This window comes from Tympanuchus pallidicinctus, unplaced genomic scaffold, assembly GCF_026119805.1.
Source record: "Tympanuchus pallidicinctus isolate F22 unplaced genomic scaffold, pur_lepc_1.0 scaffold5, whole genome shotgun sequence".
Lineage (NCBI taxonomy): Eukaryota > Metazoa > Chordata > Aves > Galliformes > Phasianidae > Tympanuchus > Tympanuchus pallidicinctus.
In genome coordinates, this window is record NW_026294769.1 from 29,821,232 (window position 1) to 29,847,415 (window position 26,184).

The 26,184-nt window shown below is 39.7% G+C and overlaps 1 long non-coding RNA gene across 1 annotated transcript; it reads right to left on the minus strand.

The window, feature by feature from the left end:
* Nucleotides 1-2,159: 2,159 nt before the first annotated feature.
* Nucleotides 2,160-20,158, minus strand: LOC128091413 (uncharacterized). The gene is made up of 3 exons (XR_008211394.1): nucleotides 19,879-20,158; nucleotides 14,253-14,327; nucleotides 2,160-4,791 (listed from the first exon to the last, which is right to left on the minus strand). It is a non-coding gene; the product is annotated as an uncharacterized LOC128091413 (long non-coding RNA).
* Nucleotides 20,159-26,184: the final 6,026 nt, after the last annotated feature.

Here is a 26,184-nt window from a genome sequence, read left to right on the forward strand (position 1 = left end):
CCTGCTCTTTTCTTCAATACTTGAAATACTTCTTTTCTCATTTTTTCTTAAATCTTACCTTTAAAAAATATGTACCTTTGGAGATATTACTTTATATTCACTATTTACAGTGTCTGTTTAATAGAACAGTGAATTTGGTACACCTGGTAATATGAATGAAAACAAAAGTTAAAGCATCTAATTCATATTAGAATAGGGAAGTCTGTAATACAATAAATTTGGAGTAGTTTCATGCAGTTATTCTACTGGATGTTCTATACATCTTTTACACAAGGAAATACGGATAATGGTTCCTCATAACAGACTTAGGTACAACCTCTAAAATGCACTGTCCACATGGTTTCTGGAGGACCCTAGGGGTATATACAGGTTTTAGAGCTTCCCTTGGTGCTCAGGACTGCAAAGCTCAGCCTCATGCAAGCCCTGAACCAAAAGGTTTCAATCAGGTCCCTCTTGATGGAAAGGAAGGTTTCCATCGCTCTTTTCACACACTGACCAGTCCAATCCCATTTTCCACTAAGAAGAGAAAGAAAGGTGGAAATGGCCATGCCTCTATTCCCCTGATTCTTGTCCAATTCACATGAGCACCCTCAGAGTTTTCACTTTGCTCTTGATCTTGCCAGGCCACCCAGAGCCTAGGAATGTCAGCACACATACAAATGCCAAACTATGTCTGTCTTTCACGGCCTCTTTTGTGGTCCAGCTTCAACATAGCTTTTAATTACCCTTTCTGTGCCCCAACAGTGCTTAGCAGCACACATTGCCCCGACCCATAGCTTTGGCTCCTCAGCCATTCAACTTATGCTGCTCCTACAAATAGAAGCTATGTTATGTAACTGAGAAGATATCCTGAGCTCTTCTCACCCTGACAATTTAAGCTTTGGCTATCAAGCAGGACACATATATTATATGGTTCTGACATGGCAAAATCTGCTTTGAAATTCATCCTTCCATCACATCTTTCTTTGAATTTCAGCTTGCAAAGTAAATGTGTGTAAAATACATATTCTAGCTGTGTCTTTTTTAAGGAGCACCAAATCCAACCTTTTTAGCAACGACTTAATTTGCATACAAGTAGGCTGAGCTGTCCTTCAGAGGAATCTGAATCCCATTTTCCAAGGAGAAGGGATTTACTGCATTTGTGCCATGGAATTCTCCATTTTGTAGTCAACAAATTCACCAGGACTCTGCAAACTGCTGAGGTCCACCCGCACAGAACAGCTTGCAGGACTAGGGACTGGGCACAAACAATAGCAGTTTTCTTGGCGTGCTCGAAAGACCTTCTTGTTGGCAGATTGAGGAAACCCACGCTTCTCCCACTGCACTGCCGTTGATCAGTGTTGGAGAAGAGCATTAATCAAACATGTGATACCATTATTTTTCCAAATTGAGGTCTCAGGTCTGTGATAAGCACTTCTCTTAATACAACATTGCACAAATATTATGCAACCACACTTCAAAACTGCCGTGTTGAGAAATTTAAATAATAATGAGTAGTTTTTTGGAAGTATTGCTCCAGTCTTTCCACTATCTAGGCAGGGAAGGATGATCATGGGCATACTGCTATTTGCTGCATGAGCTAATTTGTCTCTTTATCTGCTTTTGGCTCATAGCTCACTTGCAACTTTGTGAGAAATGACAGTGTCAACATCTTGCCAATAGCGTGCCATGTGACAGACACCCAGCACAGCAGGCTGAGGGAATGCATTGGATTCCTGCAAACTCTTCTTACAACAAGGTTTTCTGATTGATGGCAGAGCCCTATGGTGCTGACAAAGTACCACTGACCCTACTTCCAAATATGCTATATGGTTTGTGGTTTATGGGGATATGTCCAGGACATAAGACAGAAAAACACAAGTATGCTTTTATCAAGGTTCTTCTGTGAGTCTTGATTGAGTTTACACAGAGCAAATTAGGCAAAAGCAGTGAAATCTCTAAAGAAAAATTTCTTAAGGAAACATTTCTTCAATATACAGAAGTACTGAGTAAATCTGTAAAATGGTAGGAAATCCCTGTCATTTTTTCCATGTACCACATTTTCGACTGATAGAAACCATAACATTAACGTGTGGTAATTTTCTAATTGTCCAGATCACATTAAATGTTTTGAAAGAGGATGCTTTACTCACAGAATCATAGAATGGCTTAGCTTGGAAGGGACCTCCAAGCCCAACCAGTCCCACCCCCCTGCATTGGACAGGGCTGCCACCCAGCAGCTCAGCTGCCCAGGGCCCCATCCAACTTGGCCTTCAGGGATGGGGCACCACAGCTTCTCTGGGCAGCTGTGCCAGCACCTCACCACCCTTTATAAAGTTCCCTTTATAAAGTTCCCTTTATAAAGGGAACTTAGACAGGAGAACAAATCACTTCTCATGACAGTTTCTGCTAACTTTTATCTAGTTGTTACATAGCTCTTGTTTCCTTCCCCACAGAACAAGCAAACTGTATGTGAACTACTGAGTCACAGCCTGAACCTCTGATTGATCACCTGAGGTGAGCCATGAGCCAGCCAGAGGAGCACAGGTGAAGGCAATTCACCTGTGCTGCCAGAAGGGGTGAAGCCTGGCTGCACCCCTCCTAGACCTATTTAAGAGCTGGTTACCAGTGGGGAAGGATCTCTTCTGGAGATTGTCTCTATTGGTGTTTGTGGTGAGCCCAGACTAAGGGTAAGCCTTCTATTTTATTCTCTTTTGTTATTATTGTCCACTTAGTCTAACTCTCTTGATTATATTGTGATTGTAACATCTTGATATCCATTGATTATATACAAACATTTTCAGGCTTTAAAAGGGGAGAAAGAATTAAAACAGCATGTGCTTTCCTTTTCAGTCTTAATCACCTCTGAGAATCAAATAAATACAGCCTTCTTGTCTGTGAGGATGGGTATTAGAAATATAAAAGTAGGACACAAAAAACAAAAGTTTCACTGAGTCATAGCTGCACACACAGCAAAACCAAAAGCTCTTCTGGCAACTCAGAAGAGTTGCTCACGTACAGCCTGTGGTGCATTTGCATTAGTGTGTTAGTCCAAGCCAGGAACAACTCAGCTGTCCCTACTCTCTGTGCAGTGACGCAGGAGCAGAACACACACAGCAGCAGGGTGCATGCTGGTGAAAGCAGCCCCAGGATGCCCTCTGGGAGAACATCTAATGTCTTCCATCCACAGGTCCAGGCTAGAACAAGCCAAAGGGAAAACTCCAGATAATTCACTCAAATTCACTCAGACAAACAGTTTTCAGCACTACTTCTCTCTATGCATTCACACAGGTTGTTCCATACTCCCTAATGAATTCAGCATAGCTGATGAGCTGTTCAGGCAAAACTTCTGAGGTATGTGAAGTTGTTTCTGCCATGAGCTGCAGGAGAGGGATCCATCCAGAAGACACTGAGAAAGCAGAAATGAGGATCCATTTCATGCAGATAGTAGTGCAAGACTATGCAAAGAATTGCATTCCAACAAATATTGCCTGCAGTGAAAGGTGAGGTCTCAGCTCTTCTCAAGCCCCAGGAAAACAAACTCCCACAGATATGGTTGATGTGCCATGATGCTCATATGGAGAGCCTCCATTCAGGCACTGACCATGGTGCTTTGCCAACCAGCAAAGCCAACAAACAGCAATTGTGAGCTAGTGCAGGTTCTTCAGAGAGCTGAGCACTGGGGAAAGCAGACTTCTCTCATTAAAACTCATGTAGCTTAGAGATTAATTTGACCTACATGATCACCTGTTTACAGCTACATCATTATTCTATTAAGCCTACAATATGCCTCTCCAGATTTGGAGACAAGACTTATCTTTTTTTAGTGTTCCTTCTGTTTTCTATTCCTATATCTTAATTGATATTTAAGTGAGAAGTTCTTCTCAGAATGATAGCTAGACACAGAGGAGAGAAATACATTCTCAATTCAGCTTTGCCAAAAAGTAATGCTTTGAGCTTCAACACCCAAGCAGGAAGAATAAAGTAAATAGAGGTCAGTTCAAATAAATTCTGCATAATACATGTTCAGATGTAGTGGGCTAAATTTATCCAGCAGCCAAATACCCATCCAGCTGCTTACCCGCTCTCTCTCCTCAACAGGACACTGGGGGAGGAAAAGAAGGAAAAGCTCCTTCACTCCTGACTCTTCCATCTCCTCAGTGGGACACAGGTGTGGGGAATGGGGTTGATGATCAGTTTCCAATGGTCTCTCTCCAATTTTCCTCCTCCTGCTGATGCCTGCTGCAGCATGGGACCTTTCATGGGCCGCACCTTCCTTCAGGAAGCAGCATTTCTGATTGGTTGTAAACAGCACAGGGATAAACATGCAGTAGTTCCACAAAGGAAAACGTGTGTGCAAAATACGCAATTTGTGGAAAACCACATATACATTATTTCTTAATAATTAGGAATTCAGTGCAAATTACTACTGACACATTTGTTATCCATATTCAAGATTAGGACCTTTGAATATTGCAATCAATGTTTCCAAATAAAATTCTGTTATGCAAGGATGTAAAGCTCTCTTCAGATCTTCTGCAGATTTTATTCCTGCTCTAACTCTAAGCGTCTTTATATTTTTCACAATGGCAGCAGAGTATTTCCATATCTCATAACAAAAGATTTGATTTCATCAAAGCAAATTCACCTGCTTGATAGTTGCGAAACTTCTGTCGTACATGAAATATTAAGATCAAAATACTTCTGAAAAAGTCAGGAGAAACTGCAAGATATTTTCATTCAGACCAGACAGGAAAGAATTTACTTTATGCATAAATATCTTTCAAGAAACTCACAGCAGGAGCAGCAAATCTAGGGAAAAAAAAAAAAAAAAAAAAAAAAAAAAAAAAAAAAAAAAAAAAAAAAAGGAAATCAGAAACTTAAAAAGAAGCAAAAGAAACTTATTAGCATGCATCAGAAAAAGAGAAGACTGGCAAGGTCTTACTTGAGCAAAATCAAACTCCGCATTAAACAAATTACATCATTGATTTAGCCCAAAGTCTTGACTTTTCCTGGTAAAAGAACATGACAATAAACTGAACTTGTACATCTGTTAGATTGAGCCTTCCATGTAATGTATTAGAAGGTGTTTTTCAGCACATCTCTCTCTGACAATATTAATCAGCAAAGGCCCTGTCAAGCCAGAAAACATACAGAATAAGATTGCGGTATTATTATTAAACCAGAGACTCTGACACAGCAAGACCCTACCTAAGGGAGTGAAGTGCATGACAAGATCCATATGATGCTTTCTTTTTTTGTTTTTGTCTGGGAGGCTGCAATTCTTTTTTTCTTTCAGTCAGTTACAAAGAAACAAAGAATAGGTCTCTGAAGCCATGAAACACTGAATCTCAGCTAAAATTAGGAGACTTTATGCCTGTGCCAGAGGCCCAGAAAATGCTAGTTTATCAGCGTGGATTTTCAAGGAACTGCTCTGTCAGTTTAAGATACATTTTCTAATCCAATACATTACAAATCATGTGCCAAGTGGGAAAAAAAAAGTAAAAGCAGAGAAGCATTATAAAACTATATGGGGTGAGTTTATGCCTCTTCACAGTGATGGGCTTTCTTAATATTAAGCCTCTTCTTCAGTTTGCAGCTGTGAACTGATGAACTCTAACCCCACAGATAGGAAAATCTTGCTAGGAGTTTGTTTCTGGATGCACAAATCTACATCCAAACCAGTGCAAGACATCTGTAGGGAGTGAGTCTTTGTTACTGGAGGACTGTAGACCTGCAAGACCAATGTCTTCTGTCCTACCGGCAAGTAATATATCCACAGCCCAGTTCTTACTGCCTTGTGCTTGAAAAGACAAGTGATGGACATTATTTTTTTTTTTCAACAAACTTACCTTTGGGAATTTAGGAAGTTCAGTTCACAAATCTTGAAATGATTTGGGCAGGAGCTCTCTGTTCACATATGTTTAGAGAATTTCCAAGAAGTTATCGTGAAATGCCTCTTTGTAATATTCCCAGTGAGGATTACAGTGAAACACATGCTGGGAGAGGTACCAGAACAACTAAATTTAGAAATTTATTTATACGTTCCCAAGCTTTTCTAATGAGCGGAAACAACTTAAATTTTCAAATCCAATATTACGTGGCATTTTCTTTAAACGTTCATCCCGAAATAGATATCCAGCTGACAGAATACCAGCTGAAAATGGGCGAAGTCATAAGTGATCTGACAGTGGAAACTTTTAAGAGAAGAAATCCAGTTTGTGAAGACTCCTAACACCTGGTGTTTGTGAGATGCAAGATGCCTGAAACACTGTTAATCATGGGTGATTGTATGCTATATGTATGAACTCTGTGCTACAAATGACACGTAAGTTGTTCAGACAGGTCAATTATAAATGTGTTAGAAAAGAGTGGTCTGTCCATGTGAACTAACTTAACCCTATATTTACTGCTTTTAAGTAACAAATTTGGACTACCCCTTCTAATCTATTTCAGATCAAGTTATCAGTTCTTAGCAAGTCAAAGATTTCAATTTACCCAAAATGAAGTCACTTCCTGAATATTGATTGTTCACTGTAGCTGTAAATTATCACCAGTTACTTTGAGAACAGAAGTGTTGATAGTTCCCTGCCATTACTTAACCAACTGAAACTAAGTTTAGAATATAATTTCTTATTTATAGCAACTAAAATAAGATAGGAGTGCTTCAGCGTTTCAAATTTGTCGGGGTTTTTTTTCTCTTTAAGGAAAATCTTAGAAAATCAAAAATACTAATGTCAGATTCTTTTCTGGTCAGTGCTGCTTTATTGAAGTCAATGGGTTTGCTCAAGATTAAGCTCTATAGGACTGATAATCTTGAAAAATATGTATGTTGAATTGAAATCAGACATCCTAATTTGCAAAGCTTAAGTTTTTAACATTCCTGCATAAGTGAAGGTAAGTACCTTCATGTGGCATGTCCTGGTGAGGGGTAAGGGAGGAGGATTTTGAAAGTATTCATTGCTGGTGGCTTTGGATCTCTATTGAAATATAAGCCCCTGCATGTCCTGAGAAGCTCAGGGTATGCAGTAGTACTGAATCCAAGTTCTTCCTAGCCAAATTGTCTCAGATTATTTCCTCCCAGACAGATTTCCACATCTCTTCATCCACAAAACACTGGTGGCCATGTTGGGCTGCACCAACCTAGCACAAATCCGAGCCTGTATGGATTTCTCAAGTAAAGATATGGAACATCTTAATTGGGTAGAGGGAAGGAGAACCACACAGTAATAACTCATGTTCACTTGACTGAATGAGTACAAGCCTTCAGTTCCCAGAGCTTCCAATCTGATATTTATCATAGATCCCCTTTTTTTCTATTTAAGAATACATACATACATACTAAATGGAATTGTAATATGTCTTCTTAAGTAAAATGGAGTCAAATGCATCAGTGTAGTCAAAAAGACAAACATTCTGTTATCCTTTTCTTTTGTTTTCAAATGGGAAAAAAAAAAAAAAATGTGCACAGAAAAAAAAAAAAAATAGAGGCAAGAACAAATAGCTGGAAACTCAAACTCCCTCTTTTGGGACCTTCTGTCAGCAACACCAGTGTTCCTAAAGTAGCTCTTATGATCTGACTCTTTCTGTAAAGTAGATAGCAAACAGCACTGTCAAATATTTTACTGGAAGATCTTTTGCATATCTTCTGTTACTAAGTGATTAAGTACATATAGTATTAATTTATAATTTTGCAATTCTTTGTCCATTTCATAGCAAGCACTAATACTACATGCAGACAGAATTAATCATGAATGGGAGAATTAGATCTCTACATATGAATGAAGAGTCATTGCTATCTAATTCTGAAAACCAAAATCTACAGGACCAGGGCAGTGTAGCTGGAAGACTGCGTGAAAGAAATGGACCTGGAGAAGCTGGTCGATATTTGGCTGATTGTGAGCCAGCAGTGTGCTCAGTTGGCCAAGAAGGCCAATGGCATCCTGTCTTGTACCAGAAATAGTGTTGCCAGCAGGACTAGGGAGGTGATCATCCCCCTGTATTTGTTGCTGTTGAGGCCACATCTCGAGTACTGTGTTCAGTTTTGTGCCTCTCACTACAAGAACAATGCCCTGAGGCCCTGGAGCATGTCCAGAGAAGGTCCATGAAGCTGTGAAGGGTCTGGAACACAAGTCTTATGGGGAGAGGCTGAGGGAACTGGGATTGTTCAGTCTGGAGAAGAGGAGGCTCACGGGAGAACTTATCACTCTTTACAATGACCTGAAAGGAGTTTATAGCATCGATCTCCTCTCTCAAGTAACTAGAGATAGGACAAGAAGGAAAGGCCTCAACTTATACCAAGGGAAATTTAGGTTTAGTGGGTTGTTGGACTAAATGATCTCAGTGGTCTTTTCCAACCTCAATGATTTGATGATTCTATGATTCTATCTCAGAAAATAACTTTTGCAGCGAAGAGAAGTCTATGTGTAAAAGAAGATGCAACAAGAACCACTTTGTTATCACATCTAAAGAAAATATTTTTCAAAATGTTTCAAATCTTCTTTCGTAATTCTATAAACTAATAAGTGGTGCAAACATACAAATCTGCAGTGTACCATCTGCTGTTCGCTTTCTTGAGATGGATGATTATGCCACCCTCCTGAGATGTAGCAGACATGGAGTTGCATATTATTGATCTAAATTTTTTGTGAGTTCATATTTGAGGCTCACTTATCTAAATAAGTAAGACAAAGCAGCAAGTTCCCAGGAAAGGCTTAGATTCAACAATTCTAAGTCATTTGGAACTTACCATATCCATTTGCTTATTTTACATTCTGATGGTTGTTAAACAAACAAACAAACACAAAAAAAAAGAGCCACAGATGTAATTAAGGTTGGTTAAAGTAAATTAAATTCATTCAAACTCTTTGAAAGAAATTGAAGATGTTCTTTTTTATTTGACTGCTTAGTTACAATGTGATTGTTTCTAAGAATTTGACTTTTGAGAAAGCCTGAGCTCATTTAGCCTGGAGAAGGGAGATGCTGGAGGTACGGAGGTACTGTTAGAAGGGAAAGCTCCATCACAAGCACAGACAGCCCAGCCTCAGAGCTGCTGACAACAGGGAAAGTCCTTCCTGTAAATTCCTGGGAGCTAGAGCTGAAAGAGCAACAACAGGTCACCCATCATTTAATACAATTGATGAACACTCATTGTTTATTTATTCTCACTATTCTCATTGTTTGTTTATTCTCACTCCACTTGCTTTTATACATTTTTTTCATAGGGTTGATTTTCTTGTAATGAGAGAGAAGTTTGTGAACAAGGACAAACAGCATCCACTGATGTAGATGATCTCTTGTGCAGAGACAGAAGCTCCCATTGGAAACCTTCACATGAATTCTTGCCACAGAAAAGACAGGAAACTTGGCAAGTGCTCTAGAACTGCCTAGAGTGCACACAGCATTTCAGCACCAGCTCAGTGCTCAGGTTCAGCAGACTGGATCCTACACACCATCTCTTTGCTTTAATTATTTCTTCTTCCTTTGTTTTGGTCTGTGTTGCAGGAAAGCTGCTTTGGGGACCAGCTTTCATAAGCCAGATATGATTTCAATCATGGAACCTCCTGGGCTCAATGAAATAAAGCAAACAGATGTCTGAATTTTCAGAAGGAAAGTAAGTAGCAGTGGAAACAGAGAGTGATAACATTGACAAAATCCAGCTTAACCCAAAAAATACTAGCCAATTTTTTCTACTTAGTACTGGTTTTCTCTTTTCCTTAAAATCTAACTGCGAAATCTAATTCTGAAAGTCATCAGTTTTGTTTCTTATTTCCAGAAGTGATGAATGTGAGGAATAGGAAACTGTTATCTTTAGGATATGATGAATGTGAGGAATAGGAAACTGTTATCTTTAGGATACTTCTTTGTTTACTCTTTTTACCGAAACTGCCAGCTGGCCTAACACAGTGTACATGCCAGTTTCAAGCAGGAGGTTTAGTTAAGATCCTTCTTTTCCTTTTTGTACTGTTCAATGCTCCCCAAAAAATTGCCAATGATTTCTCAGTGTTTCCTCAGTGCAAATAGGTAGGCCAAGGAAAACACAGGGCTTGAAGAAAGCAGCTCACCTAAACTTCATTTTAGCATCTATTCTGAGTCTGCTGCTGAGATAGGAGGCCACATATTTTGGTGTCTAAATATATCTAAGTATGAATCCAATGTTGCTTCTGTGAAGGGAAGCCCATGGAGCACACCAGCAGCTGGTAACAGTGCTGGCAGAGGCCAAAAGCTCCACCCTTCTCAGTCCAACAAGGTACAGGACATAATGCCTCCAAGAATAATTTGGGCTGAGTTTATTATTACAAAAATTATCTTGGATATCATTAAAATTAGAGTAGAAAATGACATATACTTGGAAAATCCACTCATTTGCATGTGTAATCAAATGTTGAGCATGACTTGCAAAAGTCTCCAACTTGAGTGATTGACCCTTGAAATATTACTAATGAAAACACTTCTGTATTTCCTATGTGTATTTTTATTTCATTTATGAAAATGAAGGTTTGATTGTGTATTTTGCTCTGCCAGTTAGTAGTCTGCTATCAAAACTCTAAGTGGCGTGACATGCAGTAAATTTATGCACCATGAAGCAGAAACAGCAGGGATTTGGGGTATTTGTGTTTTATTTCCAGTCAAACAGTACAAAGGGGTTGTCATACTAACAAGGTATATAATGATTGACTTGCTCAGCCTCTCTGAGACCTTTACTTTGGTATAGCTGAAATCTCAATAAACAGGAAATTTATATTTGAACAACTACTAGTTTAGAAAGGTACTTTTACCTGCTTCCTTTTCCAAAAAGTGAATAAGGGTTGTTCCTAGTCAATTAAAAAAAAAATGTCATTGTTCAAGTTGAGCCAAATTTACACACACTGTAGCTCTTAAAATGAGGTTATGTACTATTCTTTTCTTTTTTCTCCTTATTTAGATGTCATTTTGCCTTTTGATATGTGCACAGTTTGCAAACTATACTCTGTACATTTCAACTTTCTAATGCTTTTGCTCTCTTCCATTGGAGGCATGATAAGGCAGCCATCCTGCTGCCCCAAATATGTAGAATAATTTCACCATCATGTTACTTTGTGGCTCTTTAAACGTCAGAATCAAGCCTTGTCATAACACTGATAGTCTTTTGTCCCACATGGCAAGAGCAGGACAAAGCCTCCAGGTAGCAGCGTCATCCTTGAAGAAGTTTGTATGAGTTTCACGTGCAGAGATTCTGCCTTCTCTCTCCAAACCAATTTCTGTCTCCCCTGTGCAAATTTAGGGTCATGTAATCTCAGGCTCTTCTACTCTTACTTGCTGAATGAACAGTAAAAAGAAACATTAAAAAGAAGCAGTAAAAAGAAACATTAAAAGCATCTAATGTAAGGCAACAATTTCATCTTTTAGCTATGAGGAAGGTTTGATCCATCTGATTCATATGTGTCCTCAGATTGTGAGAAATAAAGTCCTGCTTTACGAGTATTATGCTTTGCCAGGACAATTTTTCCTCCTTAGGCTGCAGGAATAAACTTCTTGCTAGCAGACCACATAACACTTCAGCCCAGTTGGGAAAGCAGCAAAGGTGCTACTTGTTCTTTGCTGAGTGCTTTGATTCATCTTAAAGCTCATCTCCTGACTGGAAATGATGAAGGATATCAGCCATTACAGCTGCCCTAATCTTTGCTGCAGACAAGTTATGCAACATGAGAGTTGTTTTGTGCAATGGGCAGAGAGGAGCTATCAAGACAGACTTAAATCAGTCTGTGTTTACATTTTTTGCAGTTTCACTAATAATATGGAGTGAGTTTTAAAACTTGAAAGTTCTCCCATGCTTTTTTTGTGCCTGCACATTTGAACCAGAGAACAGGGCTCTGCCAAAAATGAACCCTCTTCTCCTGAGCACTTTGTAAGCAAGGGCAAAGTCTTCCGACATGCTAAATCATTGCTCCCTGATTTATTTTAGCCAAAGTTCTGGCAGCCCAAGTCTCTGAGTAAGAGTGCCATGCTAGACTTAATGAGGAGGCATACGCCACCCTTTTATCACAAATGAGGCCAGCAGCCAGTTTGTTCCCTCCTCAGATCTTTTTGTATGAAGCAAAACAGCCTCCTGCATGAAGAGATCAGGTTGTCCCTGAGTAGTAATCTATCTCTCATATCTTTGAATTTGCATAAGAATAACTGAGCAATAAATCATTTCTGTCATGAGAAATAAATAATGTTCATTGAAATTCACTGGCAGCAACTGAAAAAAAAATACCTGCAGTGGGCAAATAGGTTAAATCTTGTGATAGCTCTTCTATCTGTAGGGTCCATATCACCCAACAATCAACTGAAAAAAGATTGGCCACTGTCTTGCTTTATACCAAGAAAAACTCGAGGGAGGAAGACAGGGAAAAAATGTAAGAAGAGTAGAACTGAGCATTCAACATTTCTACTTCTGAACCTGCAGAGCTTCAGCACTTGATCTTTTTCCTAGCACTGGACGTTTATCTTAGATGAGAGTATCTCAGCTTAGGTAAAATTCCACTAATCAGGGAATTATAGAATTACAGAATATACTGAATTGGATAAGGATCACTGAATTCAACTCCTAACGGAAGGAACTTTTTGCATGGGCTGTGGGTCTGTTCATAGTTTTTTGGGGTTTTTTTTTCCTGAACTTAAATATTTATCTTATTATAATATTGCTTATATATTATTTTGATTACAATATATAGATAATAACTTAAAGGTAAGGCTTAGCATCTCACGGTTTGTGTTAACCAGATCATCATAGAATCGCAGAATCCTAGGGGTTGAAAAGGACCTCTGGAGACCATCCTGTCCAGCTATCTGTTAAAGAAGGCTCCCCATAGTAGCTTGCACAGGAAAGCATCCAGGTGGGGTTTGAAACAGCTCCAGAGAGAAGACTCCACAACATCTCCAGGCAGCCTATTCCATGTCTCCATCAAAGTAAAGAATTTTATATGAAACTTCCTGTGTTCCAGTTTGTGCCCATTGTCCCTTTTCCTGTCACTGGCTACTGCTGAAAAGAGCCTGGCCCATCTACTTGACTCCCACTCATTAGATAAGCATTGATAAGATCCCCTCTCGGACTTCCTCATACAGGAGATGTTCCAGCCATCATCTCTGTGGCCCTGTCCTTCAGACAGTCTGTAGATGAATGTAGTGCTTTTCCTTACATGCTGTTTACTATTCAGAATTTTGCCACTTTCTCATCTTCTCCATCCTTTTTGCAGTTGTTCATTTCAGCATTTGCCTGCCTCCCACAGCAGCCAAAAGAGGCAGTTGGCAGTGTTTCCCCTCCCATGCTCCAGCTGCCCTTTCCATGCTCCCAGTTCATAACAGAGGCCATAATAACTCAGTGACTAGCAGCTCTGCCAGTTTTGCTTCCCAAGGCACAAAATGAGATTTGTTTTGTCTTGCAGTGATTTTTGTGTTCCCAGATTCACCTCAAAGGCTGTAGCCAAACAGCAGGTTTAGGAGTTGCTGTGATTAAATCAGCTGCAAAGACAAAGGAAATCTGAAACATACCAATTGCTTGCCAGAAGAACAAGGGATAATTAGGAGTTGTCAGGGATGTCCCAAGATCTCTGTGACTGTGCTTCCTTTCATTGAGTTATAGAACCATAGAATAATTAAGGTTGGAAAAGACCACTGAGATTATAACTAACCCACTAACCCATGTTCCTTTCTCTCAAACAAGGCAGACTCAGATGGGTGCATGTCCATCTGCTCTCCAATCCATCTCTTCCGCACACCCACATTCTATCTCTGCAGCCCTCCCTTGGGGCTGGAGCTGGTGTGAGAGAAGCAGATGGCCAAGCTGGATCCCACATTGCTGGCCATGTTCTCAGGCATTTTCAGGCTCCATGTACATATGCACCTAAACAGCCATGTTGCATTTTACGGATATGCAGAAAGCCCCAGTCTTGAAGGCTACTGTATAATTCCTGCTACTACAGAGCAGAGCTATTTTCTTTCATTGCAGCATGAACAGCAAGGAATGAACAGCCTGACAAACTACTCAGGAATGTTCACGTAAAGTGTTCACTCTTGTCAAAACTCAGATACATCCAGGTCAAGCTTTGAATTCCAGCCTTCCCTAAGACATGAACTAGCTAATGTAATCCCCTGGATAAAAACTAGGGGAAAAAAAATATCTTGTATACTTCTCAGAGATCTAGGAAAGGAAAGGGCCATTTCTTATCCTCAGCACTTGCACTGCTAAAGCTAATGTCAAGGAAAGTGATTTTGTTTTTCTTTGGAAAGATATATGAAGTCTGACTTACTTTTCATTTATGAACAAATTGTTCCCCTTGTCACTTTCTATTATGAATATCTTGAGATGTTTGTTTGGCTTCTCCCTAGTTTGCAAATTAAAAAATAATTTTAAAAGACTATTATGCTTCCTAGTTAAGCCATTTTTTAACCAACACCATGCAAAAAAAACTTTCCCCAGATATTTTAAACAGCAGCAGTGACATTCTTGTATACTTTTAGATACTGATTTTAATCAAATGAAATCTATTTAATGCAGAAAAATACTCCCAAAAGTAGGCTGTAATGATTGAGGACTTAGAAATTTGTTGGAAATATGCAGATACAATGAGACATGTTAGATTTCAAGAAACAGTTTTCAGAGAAACACCCAGACTCATAGTTCTACGGTATACCAATGCACATTTCATATCCCTGCCTTCTTTGGAGAATCCTGCTCTGAGTAACATCCCTGTTTAAAAGGGCTTAGCTACAAGCACTCAGATGCTTCTGAATCTAAGGCTCCTATTGGCCTGTGGATGTGGGACTCATAGGCACAAGTACATGAGTCCTCATGTGTGAGGTTTCATCTGAGCATGAAAGGATCTCCTGATGGAGAGTCTGAAGGAATGCCCTCAGCTCAGGCACAAGAGACTGTGCACCACACTGACCAAACAGCAGCATCTGTCCTTAAGTGAAATTATCTGTTCCTCCATGTTCTTCACAAGGCTAAAGAAATATAGAAGTGATGCTTTACTCTTTTCTGATTTACAGCCTTTATCCTTGTGTTATATTCTGGAAAGGGTAAGACATATCTTTCATACAGAGTCTCCACTGATTCACTTTTGAATTCTTAGTTCTGTAGTTGCTAATTTTCCTTATTACTGTAGTATTTGTCAAATATACATCAAACTCCAAATGTCTAAACCAATACATTTTTACATCTTCTAAGCAGCTCACAGAATGGACACGTGTTAGAGCAGAAGTGGCCATGTCAGTAAACCTGATCTCTGCGCACTGTAGGTGCTGCTGCAGTCTTGCACTGCTGGTTCAGAGGCTCAAAGCATTCACAGCTCCCAAGCTGACATAGACATTTTTGGACTATTCCCACTCAGTAATTAAGTATTATTATTCTGTGTTATTACAGTTATTACAACTGGGAAGGGAGGGCCAAGATCCTCACCCAGCGAGCCTTCCTGCTGGATGTCTCAGTGATTTCAGCCTCTTGTGCAGAGCAGGGACTTCCACTCATGATTCTGGCATGAGTCTGACCCCTCCACATCAATTGCTGAGCGCACTGAGCAACACATTTATATTTAGTCTAATCCAAACTTCCCAGCCTCCTAGCACTGTGAACCTACACAGAGTTGAAGGGCCTGTCACAGAGGTTATCTGAATCCCTATTCACTTTTCCATAGATAAAGCTCTCTGAGCAGATGCAGCTTTGACATTAAGCAGGCAAGAATTTCAGATATGCTTTCCTGAGTGTTATTAAAAGAGACTTGAATATTCGCTGCCAGGAGGAAGGAAGGTTTATAACTGCTTCAAAGTGGCAAATAAGGTTCAATTTCTGCTACTGGTTGCACTGATCTTACTGGTATTGGTCAGGTTGCACCAGTATAAAACCAGGTGAGTCCAGTTGCAGCCCCATTCTTTCACTAGTAGCCCTCAGAAACAGGTTGCAATGCAGTAGCAGCTGAGTACTTTTATGATACAATGCATAAAAAAGTATAAAGCCAACAGGCTTTATAGTCTGGAAAAATTACAAGGCGGCTGAAGTTCTGAAAAGAATTGGTAGCTTTAGTATTTTGTCCAGATTGAGCTATTTCTGATGGTTGAGAGCTCCACTGAGTGCTGAGATCCTCTCTCATGAATAAATACCCTTACTTCAAAATTCACAGATGGACACTCTCAAAATCAAGACATCATTTTCAAATATGTTTGTCAGAATATAATTTCATTTTGCTCTGTTCTTTTCCTAAACCTGACAACTGTATGTATGCTTGCAAGCGTGCAGATATGCATTTGTGCAGGCTGTAGACAATACATAGCACATAATAGTCACATTGAATTGTTCATTTTAGAACATCTACCCCTTCATATTTTAGAAATTATTTTTCTCATATATGTAAACAGATGGACCCCTCGCTTCAGGTCAGTGTTTGAGGAGCTTTTATTTACCACGAAACTGTTCATCAATATACAGCAAAGGTATTGGCCATGTTAAAGCACTTAGCAGGGAGGACCACGTAAAAGTTCCTTTCTTCCAACCTAATCCAACAGAAGAGAAATTAAACTTCAGGTGAACTTTTTAAAGCCTCATTAACAGTTTAGAGAAAATTTGGGTTAATTCACCCATCCCTTGAGCACTCCTTAGAGGTAGAAGAAAAAGCAGTGAAAACTTCTAGCACTTATAAACATAATTTACAAAAGATCAAAGTGCCCTTAAGAACTAATAATCATGTAAAATATCGCATAGGGAATCACGGACCCCATGCTACTTTTATCTTAATTTCTAGAGATGGCCAGCCATACAAAAGAAACAGAAAAATGGCATTAATCTGTTGTGATATTTTTCCCACAAGCCCATTTACTTAATATTTTCTTACTGCAGGAGCTGTAAAACGAAGACGTTTATAGCTTGTCTAAAGCTCAGTAAGGATGATGATTCATCTCTAGAACAAATGTTTGGACATAATAAAAAGGAAGATTCAAGAAATGACGTCTGCCCTGATACAGGTCCTTTTGTGAAGGGAGCTGTCCCCACCTCCATCACCAACTGACTCAGCTCACTGTATCACTGGCAAACTCGTTTTCTAGATTTTCCTGGCACATGTAATGTGTAGTGTGGTAAGGCTTCCTCACATGAGATAATTAAATTTACCCTGGTCTGCACTCTGGCACTGAGACATACAGGCATACAGTAGCCCTTTCTGTGCTGTTAAACAATCCTAGCCTCCAAAAGAGGCTAAACTGCCCTTTGGGAGCTGCTAGCTCCTGAGTCATGTCCAGGAGCTGGCTGAAAGCTGTTATTTGCTGTGGGTCACAAGCGTGCTGTTCATAGGCCCTCACAGCAATAACAGTACAGACAATCAGGTACCTGTGCCCAAGGACCTTCTCTGGTAGCATTTAATTTCCTCACATAAATGGAGCCCAACTTTGCCCAAGTTCATCAACTTTTTTTGCACTTTGGAGAAGCATGGAAGATTTTCAACAGCTTCCCAGTTCTGACCACCTCACAGTAAGGCCGAGTCTTTCTATGTGGTAAATAAGGGCAGTGATACAGCAGTGTCAAACATCCTGTCCATAAATAAGCATCACACCCTCAAAAGGCGTTAGCAATTGCCCATGAGAAATTGAGAGCAGTAAACATCAAAGTAAAGCACTTTAATTAAACTTCTAATATATTTGAAAGCTCATTTTGTAAAGAAATGGCTGGATTGCAAGAACACATTAGATGATGGAGGTAATCCAATGGAAGAGAAGTTCTGTGCTCTTAATGGAAAAAGAAACAAAAGCTCTTAATTGGAAAATGGCAGTGGCACTTGTCACACAAGGTCTGTCTGGCTTAGCAAATAATTAGTTGATCTCAGCTGAATCACAAGCCCAGTAAAGATTCAAAATAAGAATGTGCTTCGAAGTTTTCCAGGACCATGGTAGTAAATCCTTACCTGCTGAGAAATCTTGTAGATCCTACTTCTAGGTAGGTATATTTGCTGTATTTCAGATCATATGTGTGTATAAATATATATGTCTGTTGTCCTATTTATCTTTGTTTCTCTATCTTCTACATGCAGCTATATAAATGAAAATAAGAGAGGGACTAATTTCAGTATTGGCCATCATCATTATTCTGACACTCATGAGAATGCTTTTCAGAGTTTCTTTCAATACATATATTCCTACTAGTTCACAGTATTTACTGATCCAGGAAGTCCCTCGGGGTTTCTTAGCCACTGATTATTTAAGTCAATACATTGTTTACTAAGCTCAATATTTTTAATAATCTTCTAGAAATGGGTATATCACAATTGCTGAGCTAAGGAGATAGCATTCTGGTGAAATGTTATTGGGAGCCCACAGAAAAACACTTCAGCATATTAAGTATGGACAAATTGAATTCTGGACACATGAAAAGTTGATGAGTAACATTACACTAAACATTGAAAAGTAAGCCATTGTGATTGAGTTCATAAAGACAGCAGTATTATCTGCAGAAATATCAGAAGTTACAACTCCATTATGAAAAAAACCTATCCTAATTAAAAGTGTTACAAATTGCAAGCATTTTCACAGTTTCTAACAAATTTAGACTGCTTGCTCTCTCTTCCTTTCTCTCCGGCTTTCTTTACCCATTCTTTATACTCTGTACTCTTCAAGTACTGTGTTGCTATCAGCTTGGTTTTTCCATCTGACCTGTCTGGTCAATGGCCTAATATGGGAATTCTCTTCTCTGTCTTGATAAATAAGGATCAATCATCTGTCTCCCCAGTTTACCTAGTTCCATAGTTTAGCTCTTCCATAACTCCTGCTCAACCTTTTCTATTCCTTCTGTTACTACAAGCTCAGGAGTTCTCCAGACCTTGCCTTTTTCTACTTGCACTTCTATTTTCCCTCTTTCTTGTTGCAAAGTCTGTCTCCAGATCCACAGCACATTCCCAACTCCTGTTTCCACTAGTCCTGCACTCTTCAGTCTGGTTAACTCCCTTCACCATCAATTTGTTCTCTTCTCCTCTCTTCCTCCTTTAGCTCTCCTTCATCCCTCATTAATAATAATAACAGTAAACTAAACCTTTAAATGAATTCTACATCTCCAGAGCTGACTACTTTTCGCTATCTTTAAGTCAGCTTTTCAATCATCTTTTTCCTTTCCTTTTTCATTTCACCCTTCCCAACCCAGCTTCTCTCATTGTGCAGAATTTTGCCAGCTTATTTGGAATGAAAATTTAAATTTATTTTCAAAAATCCTTCCCAACTCAGATTTCTCTTCACCTTCTGCAGGACATGTAGAGCACATAATCTGCAAGACTCATTCTAAGTAAATAAGCATTTCATCATTAGTTTCTCCTAAACTTATCTCTTGATCCACCCAGTACTCTATTGCTCCTTCTTTATTCTTCCCAATTTTCACTTTCCTCAGGATTCTCTGCCTCACCATATAAAGAAGTCTTTTTAAAAATAAACTGCTCTTGACTCCCCTATACCCTCTACCAACCATCCCAAACCTTTCTCGTGTCTGAAAAAAAAACTCTTCTGATTGAGTTCTGTCTCAAGTCTTTCTTTACTTCTTCCTCTCATCCTCCAATGACAAAACCACACTTTTAACAAAGTCCCTCGTATGCCATTCCTGCCAAAAGCCAGAACTTTGTCACACTCCCTAACCTGCCTGTAAGACTTTTCCTCTTGAAAAACTGCCCTCCGTGGCCTTTGTTTGACTCATCCATATCTGGATTCTCCTCTTTTCCCTCTAACTGCACATTCAGCGTATCTTTCAAAGGATTTTCCTCATTCTTCCCTCTGGTTTTCTACAGAAGTCTTCTACACCTGGGCCTTGTTTCTGTTTCTTTTCATGTCATTTCCAGATAATTCATTTACAGATAATTATACAGATAATCAGATTCTAGATAATTTCATCTGCAAAATAAATAAATAAAGTACCTGCTCCATGTTTCAGCCATCTGCTTAAAAGTGGCATGGTCAGAGTAGGACTCTTCATCTTTCTCTCTGACATTTTTCCCTTTTCTCCGTCACTATGGAAATACCATTGTCCTGCCTCTTCTCTGGCTCCTCAGATCCATAGCCTTAGCATATCCTTTAGCTTAATCTCTGAGAAATTCTGACTGCCTCTTTTTGCATTACATTTAAGACATAGGGTTTTATTCTCATTCATAACCAAAAATACTCCTCCAGGCTCTCACCACCTCCCCTCTTGACTAACATCATCTTCTACAAATTTGTTATGTATAACATTCCTACCTATTTCCATTCATAACGTTACAGTGAAGAAAACTGTCCCAGCCTTTTGCTCTGAGCATGTGATTTCACTGTTCACAGCCTTCCCCCTCTTCATTCACACCAAACATCAGCTTCTTGTCTTCATTCTTCACAGCTTGTCTCCACAGTATTTATCATCTTTCATGTACTATAAGTGACAGTAACATTTAACACCCATTCCCACAGCACACTTGTCAGGAACAGACATTCAGGGCCAAAAACAGAAGAGAGGTGAGTTAGCATTCCTTGCAAGGAAGCTGACAGAATATGCCTAAACACCAACAGAGCCACTTATATTGCCTTTTCTGTTGAGGAAGGGAATTTACTCATCTGTAGCCAGGGGTCTGAATAAAAGCTTATTTCTTGTAAGATAAAACAGAAAGAATGCAGCCCTGCTGAAGGAGCCTCAGAATAGATGGAAGAATGCAGTGGATTCCAGGAGATACATGCAAAGAACTACCAGGCTGATATTGACAGAATCATAGAATCATGGAACCATTAAGGCTGAAAAAGACCACTAAGATCATCTAGCCCACAAACTATCCCACCATGCCTACTAATCATGTCACTCAGTGCCTCATCCACACATTTCTTAAACACCTCCAGTGATGATGACTCCAACACCTACTTGGCCAGCCTGTGCCACTGCCTCACCACTTCTTCTGAGAAGAAATTTTTCCTAACATCCTACATGAGATATGGTCTGTGTCCAGTTATAAAATATCCCTCAGCTATCAGAAACAGCCCTCCAAGGCTAAAGAAGTAAAATGGCTGAAACTCCAACATGTGCTGGTTGGAGAGGGCTCAGGTACAGAACTCTGTAACAGATTATTCCAAGAAACTTGCACATACTTGGTACAGTCAGCGGGCACATTTTTTTTCCAAGATCAGAACTGAGTCTACAACAGAAAAGATCTTACAAAAACTGTGCTCTAAAGCGGTTAGCACATGGGCCTCCCAGTCTTTATTTGAAGCTGTTCCCCTGGAACTATTCATGAGGGTCAGTCACCAGGCATGGAGACATGACGTAGCTGAGAGAAGGGGAACTCCGTTCATCCCACCCCATTAGAGCTGAATAGCACTGTGCATTGCAGTCTGTCCTCTCCTTCCTCCCTAATTGCTCACACTAGTGCTATTCTCCTGCTTGGAAGTCTCTACTGCACTTCTGGGGAGACATTCATCTTGAGGGCATCTGCCCTTGATGCTCCAGGCTGAATAGGAAGACTTTATACCAGTAAAAGACAGTATTAGAGACTTTGAAATTTTTATTCTGTAAATGTCATTTAACTTTGGAAATTTTCCAACATAAAATCTGAATTGGTTTCTTATTGGCTTGACCACTAATAACAAATTATCTAGGCATTTGAGTTAAAAAGCCTCATGCATAGAAACAAGCATTTTGCCCAAATAGAGATTGAAGAAATCTCAAAGTTTTTTCCCTCTTTCCTTTGTGATGGTTGTTTTCCACCGACTTTTGTTCTTTCCAATATGTATATTTTTTAGGATATAATAGAAACTAGGATTGTCCTGGTGGCATCTGAAGGGCCTCAATTTCAAGCGGAGGAGCCCAATCTGTTTCAGTAAACCCTACATCTCCTCAGAAAGTCAAAGGAAGTTGTTATAAAGCCTTGTTAAAAAGGAGAAGAGGATGAGCAAATCTCCATGACTGTGCCTTCACAGGATGGTTGGGTCCCTCTCCAACTTCAAAAGGTGTGTACAGGTTGCTTGTACCCTGCAGAGGTGGCTGCTGGAAAGCCAGGTGCAGAGTGAAATCTGGCCAGTTGTAAATCCTATGCCCGTGATCAAAGCCAAGCTGTGGTGTTCCAGCTCATGCAGGGTGTACCTGCAAAGCTCCTGCCTTCCCCATTCTCCTGGGTGATAAGTGAAATTGCATGAAAACAGCAGGACTTCACACCATCTGAGTCACCCTTCTGCAACAATATTGCAGCACTCCTGACTTCGGAGGTCTTCTTTGATTGAAACATTATTTTTCAGTTATATCTTCTACTTTACAGGGTGACCAGGAGGATTTATCACCAATTTAGTGTGTAGAGAAAAGGGGCAGAGGCAGTAGACTATCAGCATTAAACCATTAGATAGGAATGCATTCCCCATGAGCACAGTGCCTTTGGAAAAGCAGAGGGCATCCCTACAAAGATCCTTACAGCATTTAAGCATGAAGAAATGTGTTTTACTCAGGGCCCTTCTCACTGCTGTAAGATCTATGAGAGCCACACATCATTTGTATGGTGTGTTTAATTGGTTGTGTTGCTTGTTGGGTTGCTTTGTTTTGAAATCAGAAAAATCATGCAAACTCCCTGCATTAAACTGACTTAATAAATTTTGTCTTCATTCAGGCAGTGAGTTCTGAGAACATGTTGCAGAAGAAAAGACTGGAAACAAAGGAAAGAAAATAATAAATAGAAAATTGAAACACAGAGAAACTGAATGCAGGGAATGAGTTAATCATCTTCTCACAGGGCAGTTAAAACTGAAGGAAGATTTCAAGGCACTAACAGAGCTCACATTCTGGAATGTAAAATAGTGTTCATACTGCACAGCTCAATACCATGCTAGGAATCAATATTCTCTGAAATGTAAGAGAATTTAAGAAGGTCTTTGTGCTGTGTAATCATGATCCTCTCGATAGCACTTCCCCACGGGAGTCATAGGCTGAGAGATCCTTATTAGAGGGCTGACAGATTTTGTTCTTCACAAATATGAAAGTTCTCTCAAGTCAAGAGCACAATAATGGGGAAAGACATATTTCCAGATCCTAGATTCATGAAAGCCTGAAATCTGTACCAAGGAGCATGGTGCAGCTCTCCACATGAGCAGACCATGGATGGCTGGACCAGAGAGATGGAGGTGCTGTGATGTGAGGTCCCTGGCTCGGCTTGATGGAGCCTGGATTTTAGATTAGGTGTTAGGAAGAAATTCTCAGAGGGCAGTGAAGCACTGGCACAGCTGCCCAGAGAAGCTGTGGTACCCCATCCCTGGAGGCACTCAAGGCCATTTTGGATGGGGCCCTGGGCAGCTGGGCTGGGTGGCATGGGGTAGGACTGGGTGAGCTTTGAAGTCTCTTCCAAGATAAGCCATTCTGGGATAGTATGATTCTATGATTTATTTTCTTCAGGGCATGGTTTAAGCTCTGCTGATAATGTCAGCATTTCTGCAAGGAGTTTCAGAGGCCAGTCAAGTCACCATTGAGGGCCTGACTGTGGCTTTGTTTTTATGTCTACATTGGAACTTAGTTTACATTTATTGTCTGCAATGGCATATGCAACCTCAGAGATCCTTTATAATTAAGAAGACATTATTAATTCAAAGATGAGCTCCTCATCTGCTCTTCTTGTTTGTGCAGTTCCTAGTGGAGTGGGGGTTTCAACCGTGGCTGAGCAGCTAGTTGCTATGGCAATACAAGCAATAAATAAATAGTAAAAATAAAACATTGAAATAAAATATTCTGATTCTGTAAGCAGATTCTCTAGAATAGTAATAACAGCTCTTTGTACAGCATAGTGCTTCTGAGCAACATCTCCATGCTGGGGTGCCCCAAAACACCTGTTAGCAATATCATGCCTTACATACCCCTTTGTAATGCAGCTCCACCACGTACTGCTGCAACTGTGTTGATCGAGGCTTTGATTCTCTGCCACCAGAAGTGTATCTGGGAGTGTGTCTGTCTGTGTCTGTTTATATCTGTGTTTGTGCGTGTGAACATGCTGCAGCCAGGCAGACCCACACTACTGACACTGCACAGGTGAAGGATGAGCTGAAACTTCATGGGCATCTCTCTCAACAATACTGCAATATACCCTCATTTAAATGAAAATCCCTTTACATTTCTCTAAATTTTGTGCAAGAAGGTCCCAAAATAGCCCTAATTTGCATTTATACTCACTTTAAATAAAATTTTTATTTATGTTATAAAGAAGAATTAAGCTCACTGAGCCAAGATGGAATTTTGCAAAATAAAACTGTAAATCACAAGTCATTTTTGAAAGTATCACAGAATTGGCTCCTCTTGAACAACCTCTAAATTTCAAGTTTTCACTCTCCTTTTTTTTCTTTATGTGTACAAATATGTACGTCTATTATACACAGACATATGAGTTCTGGAAACTGAAATCCTGCAGAAAAAAAACAGATGGTTTCTTCCTGCTTTAAAGGAAAAAGAAACAAATCCTGGTGAAATCTGATGCGTCTGGTTGTTTGTTTGCTGAAACAAAAATTATATTTGCTCCTGTAAGAATGTAATATAACTTCATGTGTAAATAAATAGATATGTGCACATGTGTGCACTTACTGCACAGAAAGTGCCACCAGGTACACTTACAAAAATAAAGTACAAACTTTCATCCTTGAATGCTGACAGATACACCTGATTATATCCAGCAATTGTGCTAGTCATTGGAATGCTTGAGTATATTTTTGCCTGTTGACACATTTCTAAAAGAGAAGAAAAATTAAATGTTATACATAGAAAGTGTAAACGTTGCTGGCTTGCAAACAAAAAAGGTTAAATCCACAAGGCTCAGAGATAGTACAAAGACCTGATGATATTGTACAGAAATAAAAGAAGCTCATATTTCCAGTGACAAATCTTGAAAAATGAAGTTGATAACCCCATGCATCTTCATGGCAATATACTTTTTCTGCTGTTTTCCAAATCCTTTGATTTCAGAAGATTTTCTCCTCCAACTCCCTGCTTTAAACAAGTAGAGTGTGATATGAAAGTACAACATAATGTCCTGCGAAAGAAGACATCCAGGAGAAAGGCAGTGTGCAGTTCAACCACAGCCAAAGCAAGGTTCTTTTCTTTTGGGGTCAGTGCTTTATTAAATATCTCTCTGACTTTATCACATGAACACAGCTGGCCAAACATGCAAACGGGAGGTCATCAGTAGGATGTGACCCACATCACCTCAACTCACAGCTTAACCCCTGGCTTCTGCCCCATGCTGTGTTCTGCATGGGTGAGACCCTCCTAAGCAGGTCTGTCAGATGGCATCCTGCACAGTAAGTGTGTGAGATAATAATAAACAGACCAGGCATTTACTTACGATAGGCTTTAGATAATTGAGTGAATGCCAGCCCACAGACAATTGCTGTATGTTATAATACAAAGAGGCACTGGTGAACTTCAAACCTCTGTGGCACAGGGCAGGAGGTGTAGGAATGCAGTGCTGGGCACCAGGCCATCTCTTCCTCCTAGTGTCTCCAGCCCTCCAGATCAAACCCTAGGATATACCAGTCACCGACCTACAAAGTGGAATTTTCATCACAAGCACAAAGGTCCAGGAGCAGCAGCTGTCTAGCAAATTGTCTCTGCTTCCACTCAGATCAAAGAGACGAGTTGCTTTTTAATTGCACACTTTCTATGCCAAATTTTATCTAAAAAAGTCTTTTGATTTATTTCCAAAGCAAAATCCAGGGGAGATCTGAGCAGACAGAATCTGGTAAAAGACAAACCTAATGCTTCTTTTCCCCATCTTTATAGTCTAAAGATGGAAAGACAGTCAGTGTTGATGGTTATCGTGTAAAATTATGGCTTAATGTACAATATCAAACCTGTGTCATTTATTCTTATTAAACCTGAAAATCCATGTGTAAAAGAGGATCTACACAATTTCTGCGGAGTTGAAATAATGAATTCAAGTGACTTCTGTGTTTACCTTTATTTAGACTGTAACTTGAATTGTAAGACTCAGTTTGCTTACTCTTTGCCTTTTATGTTGCGCAGGTCATAGCTTACCAATCGGCCACTCACCCTTCTTCTATACAACCACTGCTGCGCTAATCCACCAAGAGCACTTCCAGGTTCCCCTGTTGAGACTTCATCAAGTAGAATTGCATTCATGCTCCATATCACTATATATAAGTGTAATTCTTTTAACTAAGTGCTCCCAAGAGCCTTAAAAATGATCTTTTTTTCTGACTTGAAAATGTAAGAACAAGCACCCAATC